Source organism: Mirounga leonina, unplaced genomic scaffold (genome assembly GCF_011800145.1).
Source record: "Mirounga leonina isolate KUSES-001 unplaced genomic scaffold, KU_Mleo_1.0 Mir_177, whole genome shotgun sequence".
In the NCBI taxonomy this organism is placed as follows: domain Eukaryota; kingdom Metazoa; phylum Chordata; class Mammalia; order Carnivora; family Phocidae; genus Mirounga; species Mirounga leonina.
In genome coordinates, this window is record NW_023270459.1 from 3,822,227 (window position 1) to 3,846,801 (window position 24,575).

The 24,575-nt window shown below is 39.0% G+C and overlaps 2 protein-coding genes across 7 annotated transcripts in view; one reads left to right on the forward strand and one right to left on the reverse strand.

The window, feature by feature from the left end:
- The window catches only part of ZNF146 (zinc finger protein 146), a 47,649-nt gene extending 29,974 nt beyond the window's left edge, over positions 1-17,675 (reverse strand). For 2 of the 4 annotated variants that reach the window (XR_004682579.1, XM_035023796.1), the window contains exons 1-3: positions 17,577-17,675; positions 7,449-7,682; positions 3,370-3,460 (exon numbers count right to left, since the gene is read on the reverse strand). The gene's annotated coding sequence lies outside the window, so the exon portion shown is untranslated. Of the gene's footprint in view, positions 1-1,296; positions 1,337-3,369; positions 3,461-7,448; positions 7,683-17,576 lie in introns of those variants that run through there. The other 2 variants (XR_004682578.1, XM_035023795.1) reach the window with 2 other exon arrangements.
- Positions 17,676-17,744: 69 nt separating this feature from the next.
- The window catches only part of ZNF565 (zinc finger protein 565), a 36,979-nt gene continuing 30,148 nt past the window's right edge, over positions 17,745-24,575 (forward strand). For all 3 annotated transcript variants that reach the window (XM_035023730.1, XM_035023734.1, XM_035023735.1), the window contains exon 1: positions 17,745-18,139. The gene's annotated coding sequence lies outside the window, so the exon portion shown is untranslated. The remainder of the gene's footprint in view (positions 18,140-24,575) is intronic.

The following is a 24,575-nucleotide window of genomic DNA, read 5'->3' on the forward strand; positions in this document are numbered from 1 at the left end:
ACAAAAATTAAAATTTTGGAAAATCTGTATCCTTCACCATGAGATTGATAGGTCCCAATACTTAAAAGACTTTGATATGGGGCGTCTGGGTGGCTCAGTCGTTAAGCATCTGCCTTCGGCTCAGGTCATGGTCCCAGGGTCCTGGGATCAAGCCCCACATCCGGCTCCCTGCTCAGCGGGAAGCCTGCTTCTCCCTCTCCCACTCCCCCTGCTTGTGTTCCCTCTCTCGCTGTGTCTCTCTCTGTCAAATAAATAAAATCTTTAAAAAAAAAAAGAAAAAAAAAAGACTTTGATATGTTAATATTTGAAAGATCTGTATAACTTAACTGACCAATACATGATGTTTCAAAAGTCATGCATGGGCAAGAGACCCACTCAAATTTTCAGACAGACCAACAGATTTTACCTAAGAAAACAAAAAAATACAGAGTTTCAAATTCTATATTGCAGCTAATCTTGAAAAAATTATTTATCAGGTGTTAATGTAGTACCAAAGAATATCCACAACTATCTGAAAAGGCTACTGAAATATTTCTCCCTTTCTAACTACATCTGTGCGAAGTCACAATTTTTTCATATACGTCAACCAAGATAACATGTTACAACAGCAGAAATGAGAAATCTAGCTGTCTTCTATTAAACCAGACATTAAAGATATAGATATGACAAACACTGACTCTCTTCTCACTAAACTTTTTCATTTTGAAAAATTATTTTTTTTTAATTTGTCAGAGAGAGAGACAGAGAGAGAGGGAGAGAGAGCATGAACAGGGGGAGCGGCAGGCAGAGGGAGAAGCAGGCTCTCCGCTAAACAAGAAGCCTGATGTGGGACTTGATCCCAGGACCCTGGGATCATGACCCGAGCCGAAGGCACTTAACTGACTGAGCCACCTAGGTGTCCCTGGAAAATTATTTTTATTAAGAAATATAATTTAGGGGCGCCTGTATGACTCAGTCGTTAAGCATCTGCCTTCGGCTCAAGTCATTATCCCAGGGTCCTGGGATCGAGCCCCACATCAGGCTCCCTGCTCAGCGGGAAGCCTGCTTCTCCCTCTCCCACTCGCCCTGCTTGTGTTCCCTCTCTCACTGTGTCTCTCTCTGTCAAATAAATAAATAAAATCTTTAAAAAAAGAAAGGAAGGAAGGAAGGAAGAAAGAAATATAATTTAAGGGGCACCTGGGTGGCTCAGTCGTTAAGCATCTGCCTTCGGCTCAGGTCATGATCCCAGGGTCCTGGGATCAAGCCCCGCATCGGGCTCCCTGCTCGGTGGGAAGCCAGCTTCTCCCTCTCCCACTCCCCCTGCTTGTGTTCCCTCTCTCTGTCAAATAAATAAAATCTTTAATAAAAAAAAAAGAAATATAATTTAAATTTACAAGTAATGGGGTTATTATTTTTTAATAAATACACTTTTAAAAGTTCCTCAATTTTACTTTTAAATAAGGCAAATATCACTAAAGTCCACATAAACCAAAAGGTCTTCATGTTTGTTTATATATTCCATTATGGTAAAACACACAACATAAAATTTGCCATTAACTATTTTTTTAAAAAGCCATCCAGGCGCCCCTACCATTAACTATTTTTTCCTTTTACTTTTTGTAATTGAGGTATAATTGACATAACATTATACGTTCTTTAGGTTCAGGTGTACGACAAGGATTCGATATTTGTATACACTGCAAAATGGTTACAAGTCTAGTTAACATCTGTCACCATACATACAGATCTTTTACTTGTTATGAAAATTTTTAAAATCCAGGTGGTCCTCAAGTTTTAAGAATATAAAGGTGATTGCTAATGGGTACCAAGTTTCCTTTTTGTGCAGATGAAAATGTTCCGGAATTAGTGGTGATGGTTGTGCAACTTGGGAATATACTAAAAACCACTGAATTGTATACTCTAAAAGGATGCATTTTATGTTATGTGAAGTAAATCTCAATAAAGCTGTCATTAAAAAAAAAGTGGAAGTCTGAAAACTGCTACTCAAAACATTTCTCTTTACTCTTTCAACAAATACCTTCTTTCCTTACTCTGTGCATGGCACACTTCTAAGCTCTAGGGATAAACAATATTGACCAAAACTGACAAAATTCGCTGTCCTCATCAAGATTACACTATAGTGGACAGATAAATAAAGAAGATGGTTTGTTAAAAAGCTGTAACTGCTATGGAAAAAAGATCAGAGAACGGTAGAGTTTTAATTTTAGATAGAGTGGCCTCTGAGAAGGCAAGATTCAAGACATAAAAGAAGAAAGTGATCCTTACAGGTATCTGAAGAAGAGCATTCTGAACAGATTTTAAAGAAATTCACCAGACCTGAGGAAGAGCCTGTCAAGCATGTTAATTATGCAATCAGTGAATCACAATTATGCATATTATGTTCCTCATGTCCTTCTTTGGTTTAACTTGACCCCTCCTATTTTTTGACCATCTTAGAATCTACAGAACCTCCTGAGAGCAGCTCCAATAACATGCTCCTAAAAAGGTTTCTCCAATCTTGTCTCTTACTTATGAACATCTTTCCCTGAACTTCTAATTACAATCAGATTCACTTTTCCTAAAATGTTTCATACTAAGTATCTTTAAACCGAATTTGTATATAGCTAAGTCTTAACATCCTAACTATAACCTGAAATGCTGGATTGTATTAGTCACTCTACTCTTTTCTTTGAATGGCTGATGGCAGAAATTTTTTAAATGCCAGGGGCAATACCATGGGAGAAAAAAGGAAGAGAGAGAACTTAGATTTTAAAGACTAAAAAGACAACAACAACCAAATCCAAAGTCTAAACCTTGACTGGATTCTGGCATTTTAGAAAAAGCTGTACTCCACACCGGGTATAGTTAAAGAAAAAAAAAAAAAGAACAAAATTTTTTTAAAGCTATAAAAGTATTTTGGATATAAATGAGGAAATCTAAATATGGACTAATTATTACATATTAGGGCATTATAGCTAATCCATCTAAGGAGTAATGATATTTTGGTTACGTAGAATGATGCCATTATTTTTAGACAATGAATACTTAATTTTTTAGAGGTGAAGTGTCATGACATTTCAGCACATACAAATATGCATACACAGGGAGAGACATATAAAACAGACATAGCAAATTAAGTATTGAATCTACATAGTGGTATATGGGAGAATGCTGTACTCTTCTTTCAGATTCTAATATTTGAAAATGTTCATGGATAAAAAACTGAAAAAGAAGAATTGATCAATAACAATCCTTCCACAACAATTCATAGATTAGTTAATAAGTATCTCATATTTAATCAAAACGGGAGACAGAACATGGGCCTTCTTTTCAACAGGTTATAATATAGACTCCAGATACCAAAATATAAAAACATGTAAGACAACTTACTCAGGACTTTTGAATTTCCATGAAAATGTGAAACAGGATGGTCGAAGGGGAGATCAACAAAAGAGGAACATGTTTAAATGATAAGTAGGACCTGAATAGGTAGAACATTGCGTAATCAAAAGCGAAGACTCAAAGAATATTATAAAGAAAATACGTTCACATTTATATTCATGGTTAGTTAATATGTCCTCTCTTGATAAGATTAAAGTATATCTTTTTAAAGGCTTGGCTGACCATATCTCAAAGATCATGAGAAAATAAATAATCCAGACATAATATGAAATTGGTTTTAGGTAATCTCTCTGGACCTGAAAATAATGAGCTGAAATCTCCAATTTGGGTATTATATTAATGACTTCAGTGATACAAAAAGAATGAAACAAATCAGACAGTTGTTTATCGTATAAACAGGTAAAATTATGGTGGGCAAGACAGAAAGGCTGGAAAAATAAAAACTGATACTATAGAGTTACTTCTAACTTCAGAATAAATGAGTGTTGGGGGGCCTGGGTGGCTCAGTCAGTTAAGCATCAGCTCTTGGTTTCGGCTCTGGTCATGATCTCACGGGTTGTGGGATAGGCTCCGCACTGCACATGGAGTCCACTTCAGATTCTTTCTCCCTCTCCCTCTGCTCCTCCCCACTTGCACTCAGGCACACACACACTCTCTCTCAAATAAATAAAATCTTTTTAAAAAATGAGTCTCTGGGATTTAATTTATAAAGAAAAGGAGGAAAGGCAGAATGCAGTGTTCTAAGGAGCCACCTCCAGTGAGAGGAGAAAGGGGAAAAAAATAAAAGCAAAAGATAAGAAAACACTTAGAAAGATAAAGCAACATCTCAGGTCAAGGCACCAATCAAGCAGAAGTGCGAGAGAATTCCTACAGGGGTGACTCACACGACATAAATAGATCCTTTCTTCTAAAATGGGTAAAATAAGAACATCTCTGCCCACTTTTCACATCTGTGAAGGATAAAGAAAAACAGGGAAGAAAAAAAAAAGGGAAAACTGCATTGTTGAGAAGAGTAGGAAGTAGCTATAATTCTAACATCTTATGAGGATAGTTAGCAGGCAGCTGCCATTGCTGTTTTTTTAGGAAGAGTTCTCAGGCACAGTGCTCTCCGAAAACATAAGGCACAGCCTCAGGGGCCAAATCATCACCTTGTTTCTAGTAACAGAATCCAGGAATGTAGGCTGGATACAGAAGACTTGGTGGACCCACCAGCATCCCTAAATGGTAGGGAAAGTAGGATGGAGCAAGGAAATACAGAGATACCATCAGTAAATAAAGAACTTACTAGTACGGCAGAACAGAAGGTCACAACTATCTCCCTAAATTCCTGACTTGTATATCTAACTGCCTATATGAATATGCACTTAAATGATCAGTAGACACGTCACAATCAACAAGTCCAAAACAAACCTCTTGATCTATCTCCCAAAATTCCTGAAGTCTTCCTATCTCAGGAAATGTTAACTCATTCTCTTCTAGATAAAACCCTGGAGTTATCAGTGTGATTCCTCTTCCTCTTATAAACAATACAACCTAAAAAATAAATAAATAAAAATAACACAGTCTATCAGCCAATCCTGTCAGCTATTTCTTTAAAATATCTTAAGAATCTGGGGCACCTGGGTGGCTCAGTGTCTGCCTCCAGCTCAGGTCATGATCCCAGGGTCCTGAGATGGAGCCCCACATCAGGCTCCCTGCTTTTCTCTCTCCCTCTGCCCCTCTGCTCCTCCCCCTGTTCGTGATCTCTCTCTCTCTCTCTTGCTTTCTTTCTCAAATAAATAAAATCTTTAAAAAAATAAAATATAAGAATATGACTTGTCACTAGCTCAACTACTACCATTTTCTTACCTAGATTACTGCAATAGCCTCTGATTAATCTCCTAGCCTTGGCCCCCCATACCTTATTTTCTATACAACAGCCAAAATATAATTTTGATCTTATCACTCCTCTGCTCAAAACCCTTTGATGGTCTCCCAAATCACTCAAAATAAAGGTCAAAGTCTCTGATTTGGCCTGTTACCTAACCAAACCTGTTCTTTTTCCTTTGTGCTCACTGTGTGCCAGCCTACTCTGCCCTGATCAGTATTTCTAAAATAGCAAGCTCCAGCCTCAGGGCTTTTAACACTTTTTGTTCCTTCTGGCTGAATGCTCTTCCATCAAATACCACATGCCTCACTTGCACATGCCTCACATCTTTTTTTCAAACGTCATGCTTTTAGTGAGACCTTTCCCTGACCAACTCATTTAAAATTATAACTACCGGGCGCCTGGGTGGCTCAGTTGGTTAAGCGACTGCCTTCGGCTCAGGTCATGATCCCGGAGTCCCGGGATCGAGTCCCGCATCGGGCTTCCTGCTCAGCGAGGAGCCTGCTTCTCCCTCTGACCCTCCTCCACTCATGTTCTCTCTCTCTCATTCTCGCGCTCTCAAATAAATAAATAAATCTTTAAAAAAAAAAATTATAACTACCAACTGGCCTTCTCTATGCTGGTTTTCCTTGCTTTAATTTTTCTCCAGAGCACTACCACCATCTGATAGAACATATATTTTTACTTATTTACTCACAGCGTGTCTTCCTCAGGAGGGAGGAATTTTTGAAAACTTTAATCAATGACATCTCCTTAGTAACTGAAATGGTACCTAATAATATCATTCAATAAATACTTGTCAACTATATGAATATACCATGTCGAGAAAAATGTAAATTGGTTTACTACTTTTGAGAACATGCTTATTTCTGTCAAGTCTATAAATAAACATAACTTTGACTCAGCATTTCCACTTAGGATAAATCACTATATAGTTGTATCTGTACTACCTCTGCGAAACAATATAAATAAGTATATATGCACTTGTGTATTCAAAAGCATACGTCTGGAAACAACCTAAATGTCCATAAATAGGAGACAGGTCAAATAAAATGTGTTGATAAGAGTCCTTCCCAGAAAACAAAAACAAACAAAAACAACTATGGACCCAACAGAATACATACTACCATTTATATGAAAAGGAAAAGTGAGGGCTTACATACGTATATATTCATATTTATAGCATAGATATATAATATATGCTGGTTTATTCACAGACTACCTCAAGAAGGCTACATGTGAAACTCTTAAAAATGACTGCATCTTTATATATATATATTTTTAAAGATTTTATTTATTTATTTGACAGAGAGAGAGCACAAGTAGGCAGAGTGACAGGCAGATGGAGAGGGAGAAACAGGCTCTCCGCTGAGCAGGGAGCCGGATGTGGGGCTCGATCCCAAGACCCCAGGATCATGACCTGAGCCGAAAGCAGCCGCTTAACGGACTAAGCCACCCAGGCGCCCCATGACTGCATCTTTAGAAAAAAATCTATAGGACTGAAATAAAGAGTTAAGAGACTTTTTCACTGTACACCTTGATGTTCAACAATTTTTACAAGCTCATGTTATTATATTAAAAACCAAACAAAGACTCATAACATTTATATGCACATACAGCAGAAAAGGGCAGAACTGATCGCTAAGGCAACAACTTCTGAAAGAGGTATATGGGGGTGGAAGAGAAAGGGAGGCTTTGTTTGTTGATGTGTAATGGGGGAGAAGGTGGGATAAGAAGACAAGAGAAAGCATGATTACAGATGTAAAACATAACTCAGAGGCATTTAACCACTGAAAGAATGAAAGAAGGTGGCAAGTAATAAAAAGGAACCTAAATGTCAGACAATATATAAAGACTTAAGACCTATAAAAGACAATGCATGGGAGGAAAAAAGTCTATACACATTGGGAGGTATGAGATGAGGGTATGAATGAAAGGGAGAACAATCACACAGAGGTAATACAAATAAAGTGTGAAGTGCTGACATCCAGAATGGAGCTAAGAGGGGCATCTAAAAAATCTGATTAAATAATACAGTACTGAAGCAGAAAAAATCATGACTGTAAATGTAATCCAGGTATCTAAAGAATTCATACCAAGTAAATACTCCAAGTCTAGGGACTATAAGAAAACATCCCTGAGTATTTCAAAGGTATCAATGCTGCCTGAACAACTGTGACCTGCCTTGCCATTCACTCACCTGAACAAATTTCCTTTCCACTTTGTTCTCCACCATCCAGAGTGTCTTCTTATTCAACAGAGGATCACATACAGTTTGGTCAGTTTATAACCTGCTTTTGGGGAAATGACACAGCACTAGAATGTTAATGCTGGGGGCCAAAGTACCATCCTAGAACTCAGGCTGAGCCCTGGGGCCTCCAGGCCTTCTGAATGATGAGGCAGGTGCAGTTTCCAGGTACACAAGGAAGCAGCCCTGTGAAAAAGAACAAAGTAATGACCTTTTGCCTTAGAGATTAAAGCACACAAAATTATAATAAGCAAAGGGACTAAGACTATCTGAAACCTGAATTTCAAAGCCATACCCATTAAACCATTTAAGTTTCCACACATCCAGAAATGGGGTAAAAAAGAATTATTTCTCAGAATTTCACTTACATAGGAAAGCTGTTCATACCTTACATGACTGGTTGCTACTGTTCTGTACCACCACATTCCTACATAGGTTCCTGAGTGGATTTTAACCATGGCCCTTATTCCTGGATGAATTTTTTTTTTTTTAAAGATTTTATTTATTTATTTGACAAAGAGATAGCGAGAGTAGGAACACAAGCAGGGGGAGTGGGAGAGGGAGAAGCAGGCTTCCTGCGGAGCAGGGAGCCCGATGTGGGGCTCGATCCCAGGACCCTGGGATCATGACCTGAGCCGAAGGCAGACGCTTAACAACTGAGCCACCCAGGCGCCCCTCCTGGATGAATTTAATACTCACATCTATGACAACAGCAGTGGATGCCTATCAGAACTAAGTCACGAGGATACAATGCATAGGAAATCGTTCTTAGAGTATTCAGGAATAAAGCTGCAAAAAGTTTTCCTGGAGTCCTAACATTTACTTTGTATTATAATCTGATTAAAACTATGTATTAGAAATGTCCTCTAGGGGCGCCTGGGTGGCTCAGTCATTAAGCATCTGCCTTCGGCCCAGGGTCCTGGGATCAAGCCCCACATCGGGCTCCCTGCTCCACGTGAAGCCTGCTTCTCCCTCTCCCACTCCCCCTGCTTGTGGAATTCCCTCTCTCGCTGTGTCTCTCTCTGTCAAATAAATAAATAAAATCTTAAAAAAAATTTTTAAGGACATTATTGGGACAACTGACAAAATTTGAATATGGATTTTGTATTAAATAGTAGCAATGTGTCAATGTTAAAAATTTTCTGATTCTAGTTACCATACTACGGTCATGAAAAACAATGTCCTTGTTCTTAGAAAATTCATGCTGAAATACTTATTTATAAAGGAAGCATGTATTCAACTTAGTCTCAAATGGTTAAAAAAAATTATGCACACAAATATTTGGACAAAGAAAGAAGGAAAAATAAAGCAAAAAACCAAAACGTAAATGGTAAATTTGGGTAAAGGATATATGGGGCTTTCTGAACTAATCCAACTTTTCTATAAAGTTGAAATCATATAAAAAAAAAGCAAAATCCTAAAAACCTGAGTTACTACTTATACACATACACACTATCTACTATGTATGTTGAAAAAGCTTGGTCACCAATTTTTGTGCTGGGGTGTGGCAGAGATGGAGGGCTTAGAACATAATTTAAACAGTAACGTACACAGAAATAGGGGAGAATGAGTTGGCTGAAGACAATCTGCAGGGGAAAGGAGATCAAGTTTGATATTCTGGACATCCAGAGTGTCAGGTTTCTGAGTAACATGCAGGCAACTGCGCATATACGTAAGGAGCTCAGAATAGGCCTAGGAAGCCCAGGAAGGAAATGGGAATTTATCAGCTGTGAGAATATCAGTGCTGCTGAAGACATAGGTGGAATGTGACTGTGACTGCTTAGAGAATATACACAGTATATGTAGAAGATAATCAAGGACAGAATCCTAGGAACACCCAACAGTCAAAGAGGCAAGGAAAGGTTTCAAAGGAGCATGGTGGCTGCTTAGTTTTGAATCTTTCAAGTACTTCTTCTGAAAACTATACAAAATATCAAGAATAATGGGGGTGGTGGGCAGCCAATACACACTCTATTATCTTTTGTAAAACTAGCAGAGAGAATACGTTCACTCTAAATTATATTAAGTGTAGCCCCAAACACCCAAAATAGTAGATATGGTGTAGGGACCACAACAGTATGGCAGGCACAGCAAGAAAGACTACAGAATGGTGAACAGTCTTTGAAATAACAGATCTCAGAAATAATTAGCAAATATTCATTCTCAGAATGACAGTGTGTGAGAACTGCTGCAACTGAGTCTAATAATGAACAACAAAACTAGAACCAAAAACCCCTCCCAAACTCCATGTACCAAAGGCAGACCCACAAGTGGCCTAAACAGGAAGTTGCAAAGAAGCCTAGGAAGAACTGGGAATGCTTTGAGGGATTCTAAGAACTTAAGAAGCTCAGATTTGTGCAGCTAATATTTCTTTACTGAATGAGTAGGCCTCACCCTAAAGGGATCTAATAAAACAAGACCTAGATTAAACAAAAAAGGACTGCGGGGAAAGCAGGAGTATGCTTAAAAAGTACTTGGGAGTAGGGTGTCCCCAGATTTAGTAACTTCTAAAAGTGAATTTATCATTCTGGAAGGCAAGTACTGTGAAGAATTATGGGAAAACAGGGAGATGGGAGATAGAAGTCGGCTTCAACCAGATTAGGGTGAGGAACTCATTTGCTTTAAACACTAGAAGAGGCACATAAACTCTGAAGCACAGAATGCTATTATGTTTCCTTTTTCCTGGTAATGGTCTCAAAAAAAATCTATCTCATGCAAACATGAGTAAACAAAATAATTTGTCTGTATCCATACAAAGATACTACAAGAAAAAGTGAAAGCAAACAGCGTAACTTTCAAACAGCTGAGTAAACTCACATGAAAAATACTGCAACAAAGAAAAAAATGAAAACAATTTTTAGAACTTTAAGAAGCAAGCAAAGCTATATAAAGAACACAATGATAAAAACAGACTCTTAACTATAGAGAATAAACTGAGGGTCACTGGAGGGGAGGTGGGTGAGGGAACGGGTTAAATGGGTATTAAGGAGGGCATCTGTTGTGATGTGCACTGGGTGTTATAGGTTAAGTGATGAATCACTAAATTCTACTTCTGAAACTAATATTACATTATATGTTAACTGGAATTTCAATAAAAACTTGAAATTACAAAAAATAAAAAAAGAATACAATGATAGAGAAACTAGGTGAAGAGAAGGTCACTCAAAAGGAGGGAATGAAAAGAAAGTAAGAATAGACATCTTGGGGTGCCTGGCTAGCTCAGTCCATAGAGCATGTGACTCCTGATTTTGAGGTTCTGAGTTCGAGCCCCATGCTGGGTGTAGAGATTACTTAGAAATAAAATCTTAAAAAAAAAAGGATGGGGCACCTGGGTGGCTCAGTTGGTTAGGCGACTGCCTTCGGCTCAGGTCATGATCCTGGAGTCCCTGGATCGAGTCCCGCATCAGGCTCCCTGCTCGGCGGGGAGTCTGCTTCTCCCTCTGACCCTCCCCCCTCTCATGTGCTCTCTCTCTCATTCTCTCTCAAATAAATAAATAAAATCTTAAAAAAAAAAAAAAAGGATGGACATCTTATTTTGTTTTGCCTGATTTTTTTTTTTAAAGACTGCAGTATTAGAGTTTGGGGGGATTTTTGTTTTCCTTGATTAATGTGATCTTTCCTGGTTGTTTCATCTGAGGCATAGCAGTAGCTTCAGCCTTAAACTTTTTGTTTCTACTCACATCCCCAGAGTTGCAGGCAGCATGGGTAATGTATATATAGGTAATCATAATCTATATCTGACCACAGAAGCCAACATCTTATCCAATGCAAAAACAAACACTGGAGGAGCTTCTATTACATTCTAATAAAATTAAGGATGCTGTCTCAAGTATTATATAATTATAAGCAATAATTCGGTAAATTAAGCTGGAAATAAAATTAATTTATAGATAATCAACTTTCCCATATACCACGACAAATGACATTGTTGTAAAACAGCAATAGAAAAAATAAAGTACCTAGAAATAAACTTAGTAAGAAGGTCTAAAACCTGTTATGAAAAAAAATTTAAACACTCCAGAGGACCCAAAAGGAAACTGGAACATATAAATAAAATACATATCATGTACATGGACAGTATTTAACATCATAAAGATCTAATGTCCCTTTCTCCTAAGTTATTGTATAAATTTCGTGCGATACCAATAAAAATAAGCTTTTCCCCCCGAGAACTAGACAAGTTAATTCTAAAGTTTATATAGAAAAATAAGTAAGCGGGGCGCCTGGGTGGCTTAGTCGGTTAAGTGGCTGCCTTCGGCTCAGGTCATGATCCCAGGGTCCTGGGATCGAGCCCCGCATCAGGCTCCTTGCTCAGCGGAGAGCCTACTTCTCCCTCTCCCTCTGCCTGCCTCTCTGCCTACTTGTGCTCTCTCTCTTTCTCTGTCAAATAAATAAATAAAATCTTTAAAAAAAAAAAAAAGAAAAATAAATAAGCAAGGGGGTGCCTGGGTGGCTCAGTCAGTTGAGTGTCTGACTTTTGATTTTGGCTCAGGTCATGATCTCAGGGTCCTGAGACTGGGCTCCGCACACAGCAGGGAGTCTGCTTGAGATTCTCTCCCCCTCCCACCCTCTGGAAGCACGTACATACGTGTATGCGTGCGCGTTCTCTCTCAAATAAATAAAATCTTGAAAAAGAAAGAAGAATAGCTAGGAAACTCTGAAAAGAACAAGCAATAACAGACTAGTTACACCAAAATTATAAAGATTCAATAATAAAAAGATAAATATTGGTATATGAATACAGGCTGGAAGATGGATGAGACTATGAAGTCCAGAAATAGACCAATATGTGTGAGAATTTATTATATGATCAAAATGGAACTTTAAAATAAACTTAAAAACAAATAAATAAAATAGTAAACTTAAGAACTTTTAATAAATGGAGTTGGAAGAATTGGGTAGCCAACTGGAAAAAGAGGATGCATGCCTAATATACAACAGGATAAACTCTAAATGGACTAACATATAAATATAAAAATGAAACCCTATAAAAATTATAAGATTTGAAAGCACTGGTGAAGGCTTTGACTATAAATGATTGATAAATCTAACTACATGAAAAAAAACCACAAAACCCTCCTGATTCAACAGAATTTTTAAAAAAGAGGGGTGCCTGGCTGGCTCAGTCAGAAGAGCATGCAACTCTTAATCTCCAGGTTGTGAGTTCAAGCCGCACATTGGGTGCAGACATTACTTAAAAATAAAATCTTTAAACAAATGTTAAATATAAAAAATTAAAAAAAGAAAAATGAACACCAAAACAAATTTTTTAAACTTGAAAATAAAACTGCAACTCATTTCATATAGGGCTAACTTTTCTAATGTACAGCTACTAGAAGAAAATGGGACCCCCCACAGAAAAATGAGAAGGATATGAACAGACAGTTCCCAGATAAATACATGAAGCCCTTAAACATATGGAAGATAATCAACCTCCCTTATAAGAGATGTAAATAACACTACACTGAGATACCAATTTTCACTTATGCCTTTGGCAAAAAATAAAATAATAACACTATACTCTAATGGTAAGGTTCTAGCAGAGAAGGTGCTCTTGTACATTGCTAGTAGAGTGTTAAGTACCTAGCTATATGGGCAATTCCACTTACGGCAATCTAGAGATCCTCCTGCATAAGTCCAAAATGACACAGGTAAAAAATTATTCATTACTGCAATTAGTAACAGCAAAAGATTGAAAACAACCCAAATGTCCAACAACAGATGTCCAACAACTGAATCAACTATGGTAAACACACACAATGGCATCTTATTTATACAGCAGTTAAAAAGAAAAAAAAAAAAAATAATGATTAAAGAGATCTCCAGGACACATGGAAGAAACTATACTTGGCTGGGACAAAGAATGTGATGGGTGAGGGAAGCAGAATGAGATGTTATCACTGTGAGTTGTATTTCTTTTGTTGTTGTATCACATAAATATATAGTTTCTTTTAATTTTTTTGTTTGTTTTTTTTAAGATTTTTAAATTTTTTAAAAGTAATCGCGATACTCAATGTGGGACTTGAACTCACAACCCCAAGATAAAGACCTGCATGCTCTACCAACTGAGCCAGCCAGGTGCCCCCATTAGTTAGTCTTTAAGTAATCAAATTCATTTTTTAAAAAGCAGTCCCTGAACTTGAAAACAAATTGAAACAAATGAACCCAACTATACATTAACTTGAGTAACAAAGTTCCCCAAAGAAAGGATTTAGACTTTAGAACAGAGAATTGACTGTACATCTTTAGTAGGATGCATTCTAGGGACAAAATAGCTACAAAGAAATATTTCATGTGATAAAGTATGCTCATGGTTACTGTTAATACCAGTAATGTTACTGTGAAACCACTTTCCTTATATTGAAAGATAAAACAAAGAAAATAAGCTTTTATGTTAACATGTTTCAAAATTTTTACTATGAAATACAATTAGGAGCTAATTATTAGATAAAAATATCATAAATTTAAATTGAATTAGAAATACTTATATGAACTCATGATTTTTAAAAATGGATTTTCTAGCTCTATCACCAAAATGCCTTGAAACAAAATTACTGCTGCAGCAATGAGAACGTCAGCACCCAGATCTTGGGCTCTAATACCATTCTCTAATAAAAGGAACCAGAGCTCCTTGGGAGAAATGGCAAATTCGAAGGCTAAGAGGGAAGGTAGAAAATGGGCCTGGAGTGCAAGAAGGTTTTCAAATTAAATGGCAGCAAGTCAAAATGAACTAGGAGTCAGACTGGAGGAATGTCTACCAACTAAAACTGTGGTAATATGAGTATCAGAAAGAAAACTAGTTTTAGTTACTAGAACACAACTTTATAATGATGCTTACAAGTCAGAAAAATTTGAAACAATTTGAGGTTTGCAATCAAATAAATGTAAAAGGAATTTTAAAAACTAGGAAATCACCACTTTCCAACCCTTAAAGAAGCTGATTTAGCCAAGGATTATTTATCAGTGTTGAAACCATCCATTAAATCAATGGGGAATGAACATTCATATGGTACCAAAGTAAATCATAAAGATTTCATTTTGGTCAAAAAGGGAAAAATATAACCACTAATGATATGTCTCTCCTGATGTTATGCAATTTGAAGATCATCTCTGATGTACTCTGGCCAAAAGTAAGTCACAATTGGGATTTTTAAAAAACATGATCAGAGGTTCTGAATTACAACCATGAGAAAGTAACCACAGAAATCAAAGAACATTTTCATGAAAAAGATAATGATGGGTTTCTAAAGATGAATGTAACTTGAACACAGAAATCTTAACTTCCTCATTCCAGTTATAAAAGGAAATGTCAAAAAAAAAAAAAGTTTAAACATGGAAATAAAAAAAGAACATCTATATATCTGAATCTTTCAGAAATATCTACCAGAAATAGTACAAATGGCTGTACTATTTCTAAAGAACTATTATTTTGCAGATAGTAATAATACTGCTATTTATCATTTATCGAGTACTTACTACATACCAGGCACTATTTTTTAGAACTTAGAACTCCTTACTTAATCTGCACAACCAACCACCCCATGAATAGATACTATTATTTTCTATTAGTAAATAAACAGGCATAGGTTTAAGTACATCAAGGTACAAAGTGGCAGACTTCTGAGTTAACGGCAGTCTGGCTCCATGGCCTATGTCCTCCTTAAAAACAAATAAAAAAACAAAACAAAACAAAACTTTAACTTTTAAATACTAAATTCATATACTTAGAAAACCAACATAAAAAGTTATTTGCCCAGGCACCTGGGTGGCTCAGGTCATGATCCTAGGGTGCTGGGATGGAGCCCCCCCCCCCCCCGAGCTCCGTGCTCAGCAGGAAATCTGCTTCTCCCTCTCCCTCTGCCCCCCAACCCCCACGCGTGAATCATTCTCTCTCAAATAAATAAAATCTTAAAAAAAAAAAAAAAAAGCTATTTGCCTTTGCCCTACCTATCCCGGTACCACCACCCCAAACAGAGATAGCCACTTTTATTAGTTTCTTGCCTATCTTTTGAGTTTTCTAATGGAAACAAATACAAACATATATTATTTCTGCCTCTTCTTACTTCAAATGAAGCATACCATACATTTGGCATCTTGTTTTCACTGAACAATACATTTTAGAATTATTTCAGTGTCAATATACAAACAGCTTCCTCCTCATTCTTTTGTACACTTGTGTATTATTCTGTTGTATAGATGGACCTAATTTTATTAAATGAATCTCCCAGTGATGGCTAATCTTTACCTATACCTGCAATGAGCAACTTCATACCTACATCATTTCATGCAAATGCAGGTACATTTGTAGGATTAATTTCCAGATGTGAAACAGTCATGCCAAAAAGAAAATACATTTGTAATTATAGATGTTGCCTGCTTCATGCTAACACCAATACGATTTTAATTTCTAAGGATTTATATTTTAAAATACATTACCACTAGATGGATGGATCTAGAGAGCATAATCTTAAACTAAATAAGTCAAAGACAAATACCATATGATTACACTGATGTGGAATTTAAGAAACAAAACAAACGAACAAAGGAAAAAAAAAAAGACACAAACCAAAAAAACAGACTCTTAACTACAGCGAACAAACAGATGGTTACCAGAGGGGAAGTGGGTGGGTAGGGGGATGGGTGAAACAACTGAAAGGGATTAAGAGTACACTTGTCTTGATGAGCACTGAATAATATATACAGTTGTTACATTACTATATTGTACACCTGAAACATACAATGCTGTATGTTAACTATACTGGAATTGAAAAACAAAAAACAAAACAAACAAAAAAAACATTAGCGCTGGGCTCCCACCTCCCCACAGCCAACTGCTTTTCTTTTTCAGAGTTTTACTGGCTATTCTAGTTTATTTCTCCATATGAGGTGCATAGTCAGTTTATCTAATTCCCCCACTCCCCCCCAAAAATTGTAGATACTTTTATTACGATCACATTGAATTATTAAATTTATTTAAATTTGCACACGCTTTATGACGTCTTCCTATTAAAAACATGGTGTATCTAATTAATATATTATTCCTCTCAGCACTTTTTTTTTAAAGTTCTTTTCTAATAATTTTGCATACTGTTTCTCCTTTTTTTATTGTTACTGTAAATAGTTCTCTTCTATTATGTGTTCTGGCTGTTGTTTATTTGGAGACTGTTGATTTGTAAATATTAAATTGGCACCCAATTACTTTAACTCTTATTATTTAAAATTCTGTTAGGGATGACTGTGGGGATTCCTTAAAAAAATCATCTTTGTAGAAGGAGTAACGGTCTTTATTACTTCACAAAATCCATTCAACTTGGAAACACCTCGATTCATTTAGGAGTCAGACACCTAGAAACTAGGTCAGACTAGTAAATAAACATTGCCAACAACTAAATTTTCTTCAAAGAACGAAGATAACCGTACCTAACCTGGAACTCCAAACCCTTGACTCTAATCCTGGGCTTTCTGTGCTATATGACGCTGTTGCTCAAAGTGCAACGTCGGCATTTAATCTAGGACTTAACAGCAGCCCTATTAAAATACCCTGAAGATCAGGAGATTTGAGATCGTCTCAAGCTCCCCCACGAACAAAAAGTGCCTTCGAAATAGTCTTGCTTGCTTAAAAAAGAAGAAACCACGGTGATCTGCATTCTACTCCAATTAAAAGTAAATGTGTTTTTATATAAAAATTCACTTTTAAATCAGTTCTCACTTAGCTTTTCCCCCCCTTCAAATAAAAAACACTCCACGAAGATGGCACCGTTATTATCAGCACTTTCGACAAGCGAAGTGCGGCTCAGATATTATTACCTCAGTGCTAGTCTCCTACATCTCCCTCTCAGATGCAGCCATACACAATCCTGCACCCAGTTTCTCACTCAATAATCCCGACAACCAGTCAAACTTACGGACAAACTCAGGGTCACACACGCTGGAACCCTCCTCAGAAACCCCCACCCCCACCCCACATGTAGGCCAGAAGCTCTTAAACCCACTCTTCATCCTCGCGCCGCGCCCCAACAGATCCAGAATCCTCCCCTTCAACCTCCCCGACCCGACCGGCCCAAGACGCCCACATCCCACCTCCTACTTTCGCGCCACGTGGACCCAGGGGCCGGACTGACCCGCGGACAAAGACCAAAATGTCCACTCGGCGCGCTGCGCCTGCGCACTCCGAGGGCGAGCGAGCACTCCCAGAAGTCTCCGCGACGCGGCCCGCACGGTCACCGTGGCCAGGCCCAGGCTTGTATTTGATTACCTTCTGTCAACAGCAACGCCGCTTTTCCGGCCTTGAACTACATTTCCCTTAAGGCTTTGCTGGTCAGCACTCTGTCCCACACGAACTTGGCTGCCACTTCCAGTGATTATGGGGCTCTCAGGGTGAGTCGTCCTGCTTTAGAAGAAAATCAGCTCAAGCCTGGTGGGAGGTTTGGAGCAGGGACTACGTCTTTGAAGCTCCCCCAGGCGCAGTGTCAAACGGCCAAACTCAGGCTCTGAGGTACGAGGACGCCATCTTAGCTGTCTCTGGTCTGGCTCTGGACTACGTTTCCCAGAGGCCACAGTGGCTCGACGTTACGTCTTTCTTGACGTCGTGGCGAGATCGTTAGCTCCACAGGGACCCGGACGCGACCAAGGGGAGGCAGAAGGTGAGGGGTCTGGGAGTCCGGGGCGGGGACGGGGCGTGTCCAGAGCCTCCGGTCTGTGAGCGCTGGCGGGAGCCGGCTGAGGATGCCGGGTTGTGAATGAGTCTTTGTGGCTGCGTGACCAGGTGTGGGTGACTGAGTGTGCGGTTGTGGCCGCCTGGCTCCAGGGCGTAAGTCTGGTTGTGTTTGTGTAACCATGTGTGATACTGTGTGTTGGGGTGTGGGGTCCTTGCTACTGTGGGTGATAACTGCTTGTGTCTCTGTTGTGTATGTGTGACTGTACGCCTTGTTCTTGGGGGTGCGGGTGTCTGTGCGGTTATGATTCTATGTCTCCAAGGTGAGCGTATGGTTTGGGTTGCACAATATTATAGCCACGTGTGGTATTGTGTGCAGTTGTGTGTCTGTGACTGTGTGGTGACGATGCGTGTGTATCCCTCTTGTGTCCCGTGGAGTGTGTCTGTGAAACGGTGGCTGTGTGTGGTGCTGTGTTTGTAAGTGTAACGTGTCTTTCTTTGCCTGTGTGAGTGTGACTGTCTCAGAGTCAATGTTCAATTATGACTGGTTGGTGTTGGGTGGTGGGCTGGAGTGCCAGTGATTATGTGTGTCCCCCAAGTGGGTATGTGATTGTGATTGTGTGAGACAGTTGTGGGTATTGGTTTGGAAAGGCTGTGATTATATGAGAGTAACTTTGCGTATCATCGTGGTGAGTAAAATTGAGTAACTGTGTATGTCTTTTTAGTGGGTGTGAGATTGTGACTGTGTATAAGGGCCTGGAGGTGTCTGTGATTGTGTGGTTGTGTCCTTCTGTGTTTCAAGAGTGGATGTGTGGTTGTGTTTGTGTGACACTGATCATTTGTGTCCCACCAAGTGTGCTGATGTGAGGTGCCTGTGACTCCAGTATACTGACCTTTGCAGAACCTGTGAAGTTAGAACAGACTGTGGCCCTGGACAGTGATAGCCTCAACCTTTATCTGTGACACTGGGATTGGACACGATGTCCAGTCTTCTCTGATTTCTGTCTCCTGTGTGGAGATCAAAATGTTCTGCTTACTCACAATTCCTTTTTTTAAAAGTCTTCTCCAAGAAGATGTTGAGAGGAAAAGGAAAGAATTGTTATTGAACATCGAAAAGCTAAGCTCAAGATGCATCAGTTTTTCTTCTTTCCCTGAGACCCTTCTTGTTTTTCATGATGTGCTTTTCTTTTCTTTTTCTGAAACTTCTTGCCTAACTTCTCCTCCCCCAAAGGACCTGGTCTCCAGTACATTGCCATTGGAGTAAATTATTGAGAGCCCTTTAGGTGAACTGAAAGGTCCATATACCCCCTGCTTCCTGCACACCTAATGTTCATTAAAATTTTTTTAACTTTTCGGGGCACCTGGGTGACTCAGTTGGTTAAGCGACTGCCTTCGGCTCAGGTCATGATCCTGGAGTCTGGGATCGAGTCCCTCATCGGGCTCCCTGCTCAGCAGGGAGTCTGCTTCTCCCTCTGACCCTCTCCCCCTCGTGCTCTCTCTCTCTCTCTCTCATTCTCTCTCTCAAATAAATAAAATCTTTTTTAAAAAAAAGATTATTTTGGGCGCCTGGGTGGCTCAGTGGGTTGAGCAACTGCCTTCGGCTCAGGTCATGATCCCAGAGTCCTGGGATCAAGTCCCACATCAGGCTCCCAGCTCAGCAGGGAGACTGCTTCTCCCTCTGACCTCTCCCCTCTCATGCTGTTTCTCTCTCTCTCAAATAAATAAATAAATAAAATCTTAAAAAAAAAAAAAAGAGCCTTTAAAAAAAAAAAAGATTTTTTTAACTTTTCATTTTGAATTAGTTTTAGACTTAAAACTCTTGCAAAAATAGAATTCCCATATACTTTTTTTTTTAAGATTTTATTTTTAAGTAATCTCTATACCCAGCATGGGCCTCGAACTCACAAACCCAGAATCAAGAGTTGCACACTCCACTGACTGAGCCAGCCAAACACCCCAGAATTCCCATATATTCTTAACCTGTTTCCCCATTTTACCATTTTATGGTTATGTTTCCATTTTACATAATCACAGTACATGATCAAAACCAGGAGATTAACATTGATACACTACTACTAACTAATCTACAAACTTTATTCAGATTTCATCAATGTCCCTTAGTGTCCTTTTTCTGCACGAGGATCCAATCCAGGATCATATGTTGCAGTTAGTAAGTCTTCTTAGTCTTCTTTGATCTGGCATGGTTCCCCGGTCTTTATTTGTCTTACTTGACCTTGACACTTGTAAAGAGTACTGGCCATTTATTTTGTAAATTCTGCATTGTAGAATGTTCCCCAATTTGAGGTTGTCTGATGCTTCCTTGTGATTAAATTCAGAGTATGCTTTTGGGACAAGAATATCCCAAAAGTGATGTGTTTTTCTCAGTACATCATATCAGGAAACAAGAGGTCAATTTGCCTCATTATTAGTGGTAACTTTAATCACTTGGTTAAAGTGGTGTCTGTCCAATTTCTCCACTGCAAAGTCACTATTTTTCCCATTGTAATTAACATGTGTCTTGTGCAGAAATACCTTAAGCTTCTCATCTTACTTCCACCTGCAAATCTTAACATTCATTGATAATTTTTGCCTGAAAATGTTATTACAGGCTATTTGCCAAATGGTGGTTTTTAAATTTCCATCCTTCCTTCTACATTTATTAAATAGGATCCTACTGTTAGGAGATTTTCCTTCTCCCCCACTTATTTACTAAATTATGTATATATAAATTGGATTGTTTTTTATTTTATTTTTTTTAGTTCTGTAGGTTACAATTCATTACTGTCACTATGTCTTTGCTCAGATTACCCCAGATTTGGCCATTGGGAACTCCTTTAAGTTGACTCCTGTATACTTTCAATGTGTCCCCTTTATTATTTTTTTTAGTACTGCCATATTTTCTGGCACCATGAGATGTTCCAAGCTGATATTGTACTTTTGTTACCCAAAACTGGGTTTATCTCTTGATGGGTGTCGATCAAAAAGACAAAACCAAGGGCACCTGGGTGGCTCAGTAGTTAAGCGTCTGCCTTCGGCTCAGGTCATGATCCCAGAGTCCTGGGATCGAGCCCCGCATCAGGCTCCCTGCTCCACGGGAAGCCTGCTTCTCCCTCTCCCACTCCCCCTGCTTGTGTTCCCTCTCTGGCTGTCTTTCTCTCTGTCAAATAAATAAAACCTTTAAAAAAAAACAAAAACAAAAACAAAAGACAAAACCAGCCGAAGAATAGGAAGAGTTTTTCTTGCGCTAAGTGAGGGAGGACACCGGGGATCTTCCCTAAAGCAGTGTCTCCCTGAACAAAAGAATTGGGGAAGTTTTAAGCTAAGGGTGCATATATATTAACAAAGGGTCTTGTACAATGGGGAATACAGCATGAACAGAGGCAAAAGTCATCTTAAAATGACTGACTCCGTGTCAAAGTCATGAGCGCCAGCAAAGGACAGCAACATCAATTGTCTGGCCCCAATTGGTCTGGTATCTGAGTGTTCAAGGGGGTTTAGATCCTGCAGATATAATTCAAGAATGTACATCAGGTCAGTCTTCACTTTTGAGTCAGCTCCGTGAATTTTACTGCTGATTTGTCGTTCCTGGTATGATTAGGTTGCCTCCTGGCCTGATAGTGGCCGTTTGTTCTTAACATTCTTTCACAAGATGGCCAGAGGCCTAAAATGACTTTTCTTATATCAAGAATGCTGTGTGTCTGGTTTTTTATTCTCCCCCCCCCCAAGGACCCCTAACTCTGTTTATACTTTCCCAGCCCCAGTTCTGGAACATGTACATTTCCTAGGGGACACTGGCTCCTTTTAGTAGAAAATGATATTTAGAAACCAAGATTAGGGGACGCCTGGGTGGCTCAGTCATTTTGCGTCTGCCTTCGGCTCAGGTCATGATCCCGGGGTCCTGGGATCGAGCCCCGTGTTGGGCTCCCTGCTCAATGGGAAGCCTGCTTCTCCCTCTGCCCACTCCCCCTGCTTGTGTTCCCTCTCTCTGCTGTGTCTCTCTCTGTCAAATAAATAAATAAAATCTTAAAAAAAAAAAAGAAACCAAGGGCGCCTGGGTGGCTCAGTCGTTAAGCATCTGCCTTCAGCTCAGGTCATGATCCCAGGGTCCTGGGATCGAGTCCCACATCGGGCTCCCTGCTCGGCAGGAAGCCTGCTTCTCCCTCTCCCACTCCCCCTGCTTGTGTTCCTGCTCTCGCTGTCTCTCTGTCAAATAAATAAATAAAATCTTAAAAAAAAAAAAAAAAAGAAACCAAGATTAGATATACTCATTGCTTCTAGGTACTCTCAGCTATGAAGTATATATATCTGTACACACACACACGAATCCATATCTATCTGTATGAGTATACGGATAATCCATTGCTTCATATGCTATCTCTAATTCCAGTTTAACACCAGGGGGTTTATTCCAGCCTTCTCCATTTCCTTTTATTTTTTGGTAACTCCTTTCTCTGACAATGAAAAAGTTGACTCTTGGGATGCCTGGGTGGCTAAGCGTCTGCCTTCAGGTCATGATCCCGAGGGCCTGGCATTGGTCTGCGTGGGGCTCCCTGCTCAGCAGGGAGCCTGCTTCTCCCTCTCCCTCTGCCCTTCCCCGATGTCTCTCTCTCAAATAAATAAATGAAATCTTTAAAAAAAAAAAAGTTGACTCTTATTAACCACAATATATTTATTTATCTATTTGCTCAGTCCTAAGTAGAAAGTAGTTTAAGAATTGCTGACCTAAAATAAGACGAAATCAGAGAGGGAGACAAACCATAAGAGACTCTTAACTATAGGAAACAAACAAACAGAGGGTTGCTAAGGGGGTGGGGGGTTGGGGTAACTGGGTGATGGGCATTAAGGAGAGCGCTTGATGTAATGAGCCCTGGGTGTTATATGCAACTAATGAATCACTAAACTCTACTTCTGAAACTAATAATGCACTATATGTTAATTGATTTTAAATTAAAAAAAAAAAGAATTGCCAGCCTACACTCCCATACCTCATACAGTTATTTTTATTTTTAGTCTTAGTGAAAATACAGTTTTCCTCACACCCTCCTATATGGTAATGTTACTCATTTGTAATATAGTTGGTTCATTTGTTACCATTTGTATTTTATTTTGGATTTACACACATATATCCTGGTTGATTTTAATTATTTTTTGAGTACAGGAAACATTTCTTTTTTTTTTTTTAAAGATTTTATTGATTTATTTGACAGAGAGAGACACAGCGAGAGAGGGAACACAAGCGGGGGGGAGTGGGAGAGGGAGAAGCAGGCTCCCTGCTGAGCAGGGAGCCCGATGTGGGGCTCAATCCCAGGACCCCAGAACCATGACCTGAGCCGAAGGCAGACGCTTAACAACTGAGCCACCCAGGCGCCCCCAGGAAACATTTGTATGTTTCTAAAAGCCTTAATTATTTTTTTTAAAGATTGATTGATTGAGTGATTTGAGAAGAGAGAGCACATACACGTGGTGGGGTGGGAGGGGCAGAGGGAAAGGGAGAGAGAGAAACCCAAGTAGACTCCATGCTCTCAGGGCTTGATCTCATAACCCTGAGATCACAACCTGAGCTGAAACCAAGAGTCAGATGCTTAACCAACTGTGCCACCCAGGCACCCCTAAAGGCCATAATTAGACAAAAGATCTACCCAATCACTCCTCCACCATTCCTTCTCTCCCAATTCTATTACCCCATCCTTTCCACAGTGTTCCCACTCATTGTAGGTAACCAATTTCATTAGTTTGTTGGGGTTTTTTATGTTTGAATATACATTAAAATATACAGAAAATTTTAACATACATAAAATTGGCCACTCTATTTTTAAATGTACCATTCAGTGACATTGAGTACATTTACATTGTTGTGCAGCCGTCACCATCATCCATACCAAAACTTTTTTCATCTTCCAAAACTAAAACTTTGCTCCCATTAGACAATAACTCCCCATTTCCCTTCCCTCTAGCTTCCACCTTTTGGCTATTGTGGATAATAGTGCTACGAACATTGGTTAACAAATATCTGTTCAAATTCCTGCTTTCTCTTCTTGGGGGCATATACCCAGAAGTGGAATTGCTGGGTCACATAGTAATTCTATGTTTAATTTTTTGAGGAATCACCATACCATTTTCCACAGATGCTAAACCATTTTACTTTCCAACCAGTAAAGCACAAAGATTCCAGTTTCTCCACATCCTTGCCAACACTTGTTACACACATATATATACACATAAATATTTATATTTTAAAATATTTTTATGATAGCTATCCTAATGAGTATAAAATGGTATCTCGTGAATTTTTTTAAGTTTATTTATTTTTTTTAGTAATCTCTGTACCCCACATGGGGCTCAAACTCCCAACCCTGAGATCAGAGTTACATGCCCTGTCGACTGAGCCAGCCAGGCACCCCTCATTGTGTTTTGATGTGCATTTC